General features: G+C 33.2%; 1 long non-coding RNA gene across 1 annotated transcript; it reads left to right on the top strand.

The window, feature by feature from the left end:
* The first annotated feature begins 7,505 nt into the window (after window positions 1-7,505).
* LOC138349094 (uncharacterized) lies at window positions 7,506-8,102 on the top strand. The gene is made up of 2 exons (XR_011221624.1): window positions 7,506-7,797; window positions 7,909-8,102. It is a non-coding gene; the product is annotated as an uncharacterized lncRNA (long non-coding RNA).
* The last annotated feature ends 4,062 nt before the right edge of the window (window positions 8,103-12,164 follow it).

Here is a 12,164-nt window from a genome sequence, read left to right as displayed (position 1 = left end):
AACATTTACAGTAAATACATTGAACATTGACAATGAATCATTTAAAGCATTCACAATAAATTCAACTTGAGCAATTACAATGAACTATCCTACACTAAATGAGTAAACTTCCAAGGCCTAGCGAAAAAGAAAGTGAACTCATTTTCCTTAAGACTTTCCCTACCTCGGAATCATCATAAGACTCACTAAGGTAAGATATGGAGGAAGTATGCATATGCCTCCTCCAATACACACCAAAGCAACCCTCAAGACCACCCCTTTCAGCTTACTAAATTTGGGAGAAATAAGCCCCTCAATCAATGGCAATACATTAAAAGACACCCAACAAACCACCAAAGTCTTCCCTTTCGGAATGCCTACTTAGAGAAATGAGTAGATATCGTCCCATACCACCACCTACCCTAAGTAGTACGTTATTTTAGAAAAATTAGTTCAATCAATTCTTTGTGGTGGATTTTCTTAACCGACATAGACTATGAGAGCTAGACATGGAATCCCGATATTAACCTCTATCGGATGAGAGATCCTCACTTGCCTAGAGTAAGGTCATGCTTCTTAGCTTTTACATTGCTTTTCCAATAGCTACACATATATGGACACATAGTTAAGGGATAAGAAGATTTTTACTAAGTAACTCATTCTCTACTAACAAAGAGTACTCATCTTAAGAGGTACTTTGGAAATACAACATCTCAACTCACAAAATGTAACCCACCTCTCCTTCATATCCTCTCGGTGCTGTGCATAACTCCCCATAGATTTCTTAACATAGAAGTATATCATAGAAAGCTCACTAGGAATGGAGAGGTTGCTACTAGACACCACATCTCAACTCATGAGGTGTGTCCGCCTCAAGATTCCCCTATTTACTCAACTTGGTATAATACATTCTTTAAAGTGTGTGTGTGTGTGTACATGTGCACACCTTGCATATAAGAGTCATTTCATTTTCATCAAGTTCTACGCATACTTTAACCTTGGTTCATCAAGTTACACACCCTACATGCTTCTCATATTCATATACTTTATTTAGACTTAAACTAGGTCAAGCATGCAATTCAAACTACACCAAAACACAATACAAGACCCATTTACAATATCTCTTCATTTCACAAGTTAAACCTTCAAGATTACATATTCAAACATACTAACTAACATCAAGTTCCTCAATTAGCACCGCCATCCATAAAATGGACTATGCCACTCAATATCAATTCATAATACGAACTATATAATGAAAACAACTCAACGTCAATTCAAACCATCATCCCTCATAAGCAATTTATAAATATTTCACCATATTAAGGCCTTTTTGGCAGTAGCTACACCAACATGACAAATACAAGAAGATCCAAGTTCATACTCTACTAAAATCACGCTCACATAACCCAATTTCAAGCCAAAGGTTGAAGTATACATAAACAAGAGTTCCATTAGAGTTTTAACATAAAAATCATCAATTCAACCCAAACTAAATACATTTAAATCATTAAAACTTAAATATAGGATAAAACCTCTTCTTAGGCCTTTGATGACTAGAATCATCCGACCTAGGCCTTTTACCCTCTTTCCTTATCTCCCTAATTTTGGACTATACAATTTGTTGCACATAAACCATGAGCCTAGAGATATCCATGTCATTAAGAAGCACTTCTGTACGACATTCGTTTTCCACCAAACTAGACACTCCCATTTCAAACTTGTTCATCCTAGACCTAGGGTCGGCTACCATGGTTGGGGCATACTTGGAGAGTTGGGTGAATTTGAGAAAGTACTCTTGCACACTCATTCCACCTTGACGAAGGCTCATGAATTCAACCATCTTATTCTCCCTCCACTCTAGGAGAAAGAACCTATCTAGAAAAGACTATTTGATAGCTTCCCAATAAACCGACCCTCTTTCTAGGGGTCTCTCACTCCTCCATTGCTCAAACCACACTTCAGCCACCTCCTTAAGTTGGTAAGCGGCTAACTCTGCTTTCTCCGTACCATTTTGAAAACCTCATCTACGAAACCTTGTGGATATTTATCCACCTTAGTGCCATGAAAAGTATGAGGGTTCATCCTCATTAAATCCTGAATCCTAGAGGTGGGAGTACTAGCATTTGGTTGGGGCCTATCTCCTTGGTCAGCTTCACCCATAAGGTGATTGTTGACAACATGAGCTTGAGAGGTCATGAGTTGAGTCAAGTTCATTAGGGCAGCCCGCAACTCTGCATTAGTCATATCACCCTCAACAAAAGGAGCTTGAGGCATAGGAGGCACTTGAGGTCCTTGGGGTTCAGGAGTCACTTGAGGTTCTTGAAGGGGAACATCCACATTCTCTTTCTCCTCTAGGATAACAATAGGAACTTTGTCACGAAGAGGGATCCTATCATTAGCTACACCACCCTCCTCTCTTCTAGTGGTCGATCTTCTCGTATTTATGTCCTATAAACATAAAGAGATGAGATTAAGAGAAAACATCTTATATGACTCAACTCTAAGGCACGACACTAGATTAAGATGGACCATACCACTCAATATCAATTCATAATAAGAACTATATAATGAAAACAATTCAACATCAATTCAAACCATCATCCCTCATAAGCAATTTATCAATATTTCACCATATTAAGGCCCTTTTGGCAGTAGTTACACAAACATGACAAATACAAGAAGATCCAAGTTCATACTCTACTCATATCATGCTCACATAACCCAATTTCAAGCCAAAGGTTGAAGTATACATAAACAAGAGTTCCATTAGAGTTTTAACATCAAAATAATCAATTCAACCCAAACTAAATACATTTAAACCATTATAACTTAAATACAAGAAGACCCCTACTAGAATTCAAAGTTAGAAGGAGTTTGAGTTTAGAAATCTTTTTTTGGAAGTTGGCTTCTTGAATGAAAAGATATTCAAGAGTGGATACCATAATTCACTTAAGGAAGCAAAATCCAAGAGTTTTTGATGAAAATACACGTCCAACCAGTGGAGTCTTGAGAGAGTTTGTCTTTAGAGAGAGAGAGTTTGAATATTTTGAAGAGAGGAGTCTTGTCTAGGTCTAGGGTTTAAAACTATTTTAATATAACCTAAACACACTAAAATTATCCACCTAGGATCTTAAAAGACTTGGGGTGTACGTACATAAAACACCCTAAGTTGGCAGCAACTTCACAGATTTGCAGGCCTCACAGACAGACCTTCACCAACGGATCGTCGTTGAGGCAACGGACCCTTGGTAGGGTCTCGTTGGTGGATACTTAGCTCCAAATGGATCATGGACAATTTGAACTCACTGGTCCAATTGACGCCCTAGGTCGATGGACCGTTGAGGGACCAACAGACCGTCGTTGAGGTCGTCGATGGCCACTGCTTTTGGCAGCTTTCCCCAAGTCTTGGGCCCTTCATCTAGGGCCCCTTGTGGATTTAGGTGGGGTCGTACCCGAACTTTAAACCCCTAAACTAAGTCTTCTATATCCTAGGAACATCCAATGCAAATTTCAAGTAAAAAGAACACGTAAAACTCGTCTAAACACAACAAGACACACTAGTACATTCTAAGACATACTTTCTGAACGTTATGGACGTTCTTGGTCGATTGAACTCCAAACTTAACCAAACTTTACACACTGTCTAAGGATACTAAACTAACTTATTTTAACTTAAAATCAACTCAATAAACAACCACGAGGCTCTAGTTCACCTTAGTTTGTTTTGGGGTGTTACAAAAGCAATTCCAAAGCACAAATATCAACACCTAGCCTTTTTTGTTAATTCCCTTTTTATTCATTAAGATAAATTGAGTGGAATAATTGAACACATCACCTCATTCCTGTTACTCTACAACACACATAATGAAGGAAAATATAAGATTCTACAAGTTTTATGAGGTTTAGAAGTTTACTTGCCTCAATTAAATCAGCAGTCAATTCAAGACTTGAATTTTCCCTTTCTGAACAACGTCCAAAGTCACACAATCTAATTCAATCCAGTAGTCACAATAATATTTTAAATATAACAACTTTCATACCATACATTTTGAAAAATGGGTCAAATCAACTCAAAAATCCAATTCTGGAAATGAGGAATTTAGAAATGTTACCTAAGCATTTGGAAATGTTACCCAAGGCATTTATAAACAATGTCCAAAGCCACACAATCTAATTCAATCAAGTAGTCACAATAATACATTTTCAATCAAGTAGTCACAATAACATCTACTTGAAATGTTACCCAAGGCATTTAGAAATAATTAGTGAAGAGCATCTTGAAAACGAGGTAAAATTAGCTCACAATCACTGTTTTACTTTAGAACTTTGAGAAACCTTGTAATTTGCCAATCAAAATTTCATGTTTTGATGTTAAATTCAAACATGATTAAAAAAATGAAGTTTTATGATTCAAATGAGAAAATCTCTTCAAAATCGCCTCTAATGATTTTTGAAATCTCAAAATGGGCAAAAATAGGGTAAAACCCCAAAATTTCTATCAAAAACCCTCTTTGATCTCGCTTTTGAAAACTCAGGGTCACAATCACGACCATCGTGAAAGCGACCACTGGTTCACAAAAGTAAACCTCTCAAAATTCTGGACTTCTCTGTAGCGATCACGCCTTCGCAAACGGGAAGGTTGCTAAAACGGAAGGCCTATGGCAAATGCGGAGAGCATAAAACTCAGGCATCATTAGAAAATCAGTCAACTTCAAATCATCAAAAGGACCCTCGGATTCATTGGGAACCCCGTACACACAAAACATATATATATGCAAATTTACTACACTCGACGTTTCAAACACAATGTAACCATCAAAACACGAATTTGATGTCTCTTTGATTCGAGTCTCGTGTAAGTCACAAGAAACTAATCATAACACCTCAAAAGGCTAAATCAAGCTCGGGACCTCAAGAAAATCAACAAAGACCTCCTCTCGGCCTAACGTTATCCTCCGAATCCAATAAAACTATCCGAAATTCAATTCGAGCATTCGAACCCCAAATGTGGACCAAACCAAATCTGAGCATCCGAACCTTGAATGTTGACCAAAGTCAATCAAAGGCTAAAATCTCAATAATTTCCAACATAGGACCTTTCATCCTAAAAAGACTCCAAATAAAAAACCGACAACTTTTTAAGACCAAAAATTTCCATATTCTGAAACTGATGGAGTAGACAGAATTTCATTCTGACACTGGAAACTCTAAAAGACACCGAAAATCACTCTTTAGTAAATTTAGTCTTTCCAATTACCAAAATCACCATAATTCACAACTTTAACCCAAAACTCGAAACTAATTTCACAACTCGTTCAAAATATATTGGGGGTGATGTCAAGAGGGGTAAAATGGCAATTTTATGGAATTTTCTAAAAATGACCTTCCGGGTCATTATATCCAAGTTCAAGATTCTCTTCAAGATATATCTATCTAAGATTTTCAATCCACGATATTTCTTCACACTTCATCTTCCAAGATATTTCTTCGAGATTCATCACTAAAGTATGTAAGGTTATTCATAAAAATGAACTAAGCTCGTCCTCACGACTTACATTTAAATTCAACCAATATAAGAGTTAAATCTAAGATTTTACCCCAACTTTTTTGAATACTTAATAACTTGTCTGAATCCATACTAATAAATAAATTCAAAATTAAAATTCAATTTGATTTTTCAATTTATTTCAAATAATACATACCCTATGAAGAGGTTTTTATGACATTTTATTCCAAAGACTAATTATTTTCTTTTAATGGTTGGATTCATGGGATTAGTACTTTAGAATTTATATTATTAGTAATATTTTCAGCACTTCACTTAACTTCTAAATTTTATATTTTGATTTTCTCGTAAAACTTAAAAGATTCATAAGATTTGTCATCTATACTTTGAGTCATGCTTCCGCCTTTTAAAAACACCCTTATATTAACATATTTTACGTCCCAATTATAAGTTTTTTAAAGTATTGGGATAAGGCATAAGTACCCCTAGACTCTTAACAAAATCTTAGAGACACACCTTAACTAACTAAGGTCTTATTATCCCCCTAAACTTATTTTTACTGTAAATTTTTACACCTTTTGTCTTACGTGGCACACTCCGTGACTCCACACAATTAAAGCGCGTGGGAGATATTTGAATGTCACGTAAGCCAAAAAGGTGCACAAAAGGAAAAATGAACAAATACCCCCTAGACTATGACCAAAATCTCAGGGACGCACCTTAAGTATTCTAAAGTCCTATTAACCCCTTGAACTTTTTTTTAATTATTATTATTTGTACCTTTTTGGATTATGTGGCATCTAAACATCTCTCACGCGTCTCAATTGCGTGGAGTCACGAAGCATGCCACGTAAGACAAAAGGTGTGTAAAATTACTAAAAAAAATTAGTTCATGGGGTTAATAGGACCTTAGTTTAATTAAATTGTCTCTGGGATTCTGGTCATAGTTTAGGAGGTACTTGTGCATTTTTCCATTAAAAAAAAGGTTAAGAAGGGTAATAGGACCTTAGTTCAGTTAAGATGTGTATGTGGGATTTCGGTCATACTCTGAGAGAGTACTTGTACATATTCCTTAAAGTATTTAGAAATATATTGAACGTCTATTCTCACAACTCCAATTTCATTAATTAAAATTGGGAAAATGGTCTGTTATACCCCTCAACTTTGTCATTTGGAGCTGATATACCCCTCGTTATAAAAGTGGCTCATATATGCCCTTACCGTCATACAAACGGCTCACATATACCCCTGCTGTTACAAAATGGCTCACATATACCCTTCATTTAACAGAAGTTAAAAAATTAGTTTTAAATTTATATTTATTACTTCTAATTTATTTAAAAAGAATTATTTAGGGGTATATATGATTCTTCTATCAAAGTTCAAGGTATATTTTAATTTTTTTCATACACAAATTATTTTTTGACTTCTTTTATTATAATTATTTGAATTTCTTATTCTTATTTTGTTTTTTTTTTTCTTTCATTCCTTAGTTTAAAGAATACAATATTAAACTATTTTTTGTGTGTATTGTTGTAATTTAATTTCGTATTCAAAGAAAAAATTTGGTCATGTACAATAAGTTTTACAAGAATATTAGTAAAACATAAATAAATATAATTATCAAAATAATAATTATAAATTAGTCATTGAAACAAAAAAAAGTCAAAAAATATGTTTGACGAGGATTAAATTTACTCATATGAGATTATATTTTTTGAAAAAAAATAATAAAAAATTAGATTAAAATTATTATTTTTTTCATTTCCGTTAGAAAGAAAGGGTATATGTGAGTCATTTGTTTACAAGTAGGGGTATATATGAGTCACTTTCATAACAAGGGGTATATCAGACCTTTTTTCCATTAAAATTTATTGAACGGTTCTCACACAACTCCAACGTGAAAACCACAAATATCCTACAAAATTGGATATTCACTCATTAATTTGAAGTGTATTCTCAAAACTAAAATGTTATAAGTAGTAGAATTAAAAACATAATCAAATCGTCCAAAACCGAAACACAAGCAACAAGCACTAATTTTATAAAGGACATTAGAAAAATGGAGGCATCAAAGAAGCTTGTTGCAATGTTTCTACTATGCATTGTTATGATTTCTTCATCGGTTCACGTCTCCATGGCTGACGGAGAAAGTACCACAGAAAAATTCAAAAAAGCATTTACCGTTGTTGCAACTGAATACGCAGTTTGTTACAATACTTGTCAGAAAGTATGCGCCGATGCAGGATTCGGATACACTCATTGTGAAATGAAGTGTGACGAAGATTGTACAGCTACATTGCTTAAAGGTATTATAATACAAAACCTATCTTTATTCTAATCAAGTTTTGTTTAACGGATTTGTTAGTTATGATTTTATAACACGTTATTTACGTCCGATTCTTTTTTTCTTTTGGCAGAGAAACTCCAAAACATGAAGAATTAAAGACGTGGAATTTATGGACCAAATGATGCAAATGTAGTGGGAAAAAGAGAATAAAAAACAATGAGTTTTTTATTTTTTTAAAACAAAGATATTTCTACTAATTCATTAATTAATTACCACTGTATTTGTATAATTTATATGATTCAACAAAAAAAAATCTTTTTCTAATTACTGTTGTTTCTCTTGAGTCAATTGCAATTTAGTTTGTTTTTTTATGTCTTCTTAATCTCTCTATATATATATTGGCAATATTATATTCCTTTGATAATTGTTTAAGCGACTATTAATTTGATATGAAGGAATTATTGTGCATATGAAAAAAGGTTATAAATGTCCTTAAGTAAAATAGAACAAAAATATCCTTTGTTTATAATTTGATTCAAATATGTTTTTATTTTCTATACTTTGATCTAAAAATGCTCTTTGCAGCTTCTTAATTTCATTTTTATCCATTAAAATATAATAAATTCATATACCTTTCAACAAATAATACATACAAGTCATATATATATATATATATATATATATATATATATATATATATATATATATATAAAGATAATACTGTTATAAATCCATTGAATTATGTGGATTGTCCTTTAGATATACTCAAGACTTAATTGTATTCATGTATACATGTTTCCAAGGTGATAAGAACCATTTGGATAACTATGTACCTACTAATTGGGCATTTATCATGGAGGCCTTAGAGATGATATCTCAACTCTATAAATAGAAATATCATTCATCTTTTGTAGAACACACTTGAATAAGAAGAAAGTCTTATCTTCCATCTTACTTCTCTTGTCTTCATCTCTTTATATTTATATTGCCATGAGCTTGATTTTATAACACATTATCAGCACGAGTCTCTAGCCAATTAAGATTGAGTTTTAATTTTTCTTTAACTCATGTTTTGGCTGATCTCGTTATGAGAGTCAAGGTATTATATGCATAAAATCAGGTATGTATTTTCTAGAATATTTAATGATTAAGAATAAAAATAATATTCATTCACTAACAATTATCAAGAACCGAAGACATATACTACTATTGGTTGAATATAACATGCTATACAAAACTTCTTAAATAGAAGAAGGTATAAAATTTTAATAGCATGAGTTTGAATGTTATTTTGATTGTTTTGAAAGACTCAAAGGGTGAGTCGTGTTGTACTTCGGTCTATTATACCGTTGGTTAAGGGTAATACGATGGATTCAAGTTTCATCGCACCAAAAGAGTAAGACATCTGATTAAAGTTCGGATGCACCATAATGAAAATATTCGAGGATAAGACGATAGATTCAAGTTCTATTGCACCAAAATGGTAAGATATCAATTTGAGTTTTGATGCACCGTGATTGGGTTCAAGTCCCATAGAATTATGGCGTAAAACGCCTTATATGGATAAGACATTGAGTTTGAGTCAATGCACCATAGTGATGATATAATGATGACTAAGGCTTTGATGAAAAGTCTTGAAATTCGTCCTATTGAATTTGCTTCATTCCTTGAAAAGAATGTGGTAGCAACATATGATAATTTTGGAATCGCATGTTCACTTGCTCTATTCTATTGTATGAATGTGGTAGCAGTAAATAGTTAGTCTGAAAGATGACAAATATTTAACAATATTAAAAGGGGCATGAAATGACGGAATTATAATAGTCGTCATTGTAATAATTATAAAAGGAAGAACACTACGGGGTCTCCAAATAGTCCTTCAAAATGTGAAGGCAATTTTTATTATAAAATGGTGTGAAAGGTCATTGGACTTGTGAATGTTGTCGACCCAATTTGACAACTTTATAAATCCTCCATCAAAAGACAAGAAGATAAAGTGATGATACACTTGATCTTTCAAAGTGATGTTGAGGTGTTTCATGGAAATATTATGAATTCTAAAAACCATGACAATGTACTTATAATGCAAATTTATAAAGTACATATAAATGATTAGTCCATTCCTTGAAGAGAATGTGACTTGTAATGAGTAATGTGAATGCTCGACCATTCTAGAAGAGAATGAGTCAAAATGTGAAAAAATCATCATGAGTTGAATATATGCCATAACTCACCTCTATGGGAGGTTTGAGAAAAAATGATATATACACCAAAATTCACCTCTACGGGAGGTTTGAGAGGAAATAAATTTTATTTGTTAGAAATAGTTAATGGTATTGTATGTTTATACGTCACTATGGTATGTTTATTGTGAACTACCGAAAGGGAAAAAGAAAGAAATAGTTCTTGTCTATAAGGGCTGTAGTCATTATTGTGTGGCAATACAAATTTGTCATTGGTTGTGTACCTATGGTACAACAAAAGTAAAGCAAGAAACATGTCTTGCTCGTAATGATTTTGACCATGGCAATGATAATATAAATTGCAAGCTCTAACGAGTTGTGCTATTATCAATGGAATAATATTGGGTTGTAGTAAGTCTCAAAAGAAACTTTTTAAGTTTCGGATGAATTGAAAAGAGATAGTGAGACTATAAATTATGAAAAGATTTAATATCTTTAAATTACTACAATTGAAGAGGGTTATAAATATTACCCATTTTTTCCTCGTGTTTGTTGCACACAAACATGTGCATACTGATGGAATCACATGCAAAAGTAAACTATAAGTGTACTCAAAATAAAAATCAGTTGGCATGATCATTTGACCATTCTGATTTAAATGTGATGCAAACGTAATTGAGAATTTATGTGGCTTATATGATGAAGAAATAAAAGATTCTTCAAGAATTCTTTTGTATTGCTTGTTTTCATTGTACCAGCTAAGGTTGAGATTGTAATCCCCTGAAGTTTTTGGAACATATAAAAAGGTGAATATGAGCTCATTCACCTTTCATGTGGATCATCTACAACTATATGATAGATGCATCTATGCGATGATCACATGTGTTTTATTGTCAACTTACAAATGGTGTATGTAAGGTTGTTTGCTCGAATTGTTAAATTAAGAGCACAGTTCCAAATTTTGAAATTATATTGATAATGCTGGTTGATTTAGCTAAAGTTGTATGCCTCTAACTATAGCTAAATCATGGTTATGAGAACAGAACTCCCAAAACAAATTTGGTATGAGATAAATTTATTTAACATGTAGCAACACATGTATGCATCAAGCCAACAAAGTCTCCCCATTAAAATTGGTTCAGGGTCAGGAACCATATAATTTTCATCTAAAATGTAAAAATGTGCGGTTATAATTTTAATTGCTCCACCACGCACAAAGATGAATTCCCAAATAAGGTTGGGATGAATGTTAGATTTTCTAACATTAGTGGGAGAGATGATTTTGACAGCTGAAAATTATGTGTGAGCTTAATTATGAATTATCTAGATCCTCGTTAAATATATATGTGAACTTAAAGTTCAAGGAATAATTCAATTGCATAATGTTGCAAATCAGTTGTCAGATGAATGCACTGACCCTATGATATAATTCAGCTGCAAATGCTCCAATGTGAAGTCCTTGAAGAACAGAGTCTATGATACGCCGGAAGCGTAATAGACCAATCGATTCCAAATATAAAATTCCTTCAAGAAGGAAGGAGCAAATGATCAATATGGTCATGATAATGAGGCAAGTGCTATAAAAGAGCACATTGACATAACACTTCATAAAATCTTGAAAAAGGTTCAGGTACCTGAAATAATGAAAAATGAAGAGATCTCGATAAGTTATGTCTTGTTGGAATCGATATCAAATAACCGTCGACGATATCTTTGATATGAGGTAGCGCTCAATGATATAAATTGTGAGGAGGATCTTGAATTTAAATCTGTCATATAGTGTGGACAGATAAATGGTTGGCCAAATAAAATGCACAATTCAAGTATATTTTGTTTCACTTAGAAAAGTGACATTTTGGAGTGGTAGTCCATAAATCAAGGTATAATGTCAGTGGGGTACAAATAAATTATTATGCGATACTATAACCGTAAGATATCAAATACGATTTGTGCCTTGGGGCATAAAGGTTTATCGCAAAAATCCTGGCATTATTGGAGATGTTCTTTTTTTGTGTGGATGCAATGAGGTTTGTTTTGATCTAGCAACATATGAAAAACTTGAATGCATGTAATGAATAATTGTAATGTCTAGCTAGACAATGAAGGTTATTTGAAAATCCTTATATGGATTGAAATGGTCAAGGAAGAAAAAGGGTACAAAAGAATGACCCTAATTGTCCTTGTATTTTTATGAAAAGGTTTT

The sequence above is a fragment of the Solanum lycopersicum genome, chromosome 6 (assembly GCF_036512215.1).
Source record: "Solanum lycopersicum chromosome 6, SLM_r2.1".
Taxonomy (NCBI): domain Eukaryota; kingdom Viridiplantae; phylum Streptophyta; class Magnoliopsida; order Solanales; family Solanaceae; genus Solanum; species Solanum lycopersicum.
Note: the sequence above shows the minus strand (reverse complement) of the source record. Positions and strands in the feature narration are given on the sequence as shown.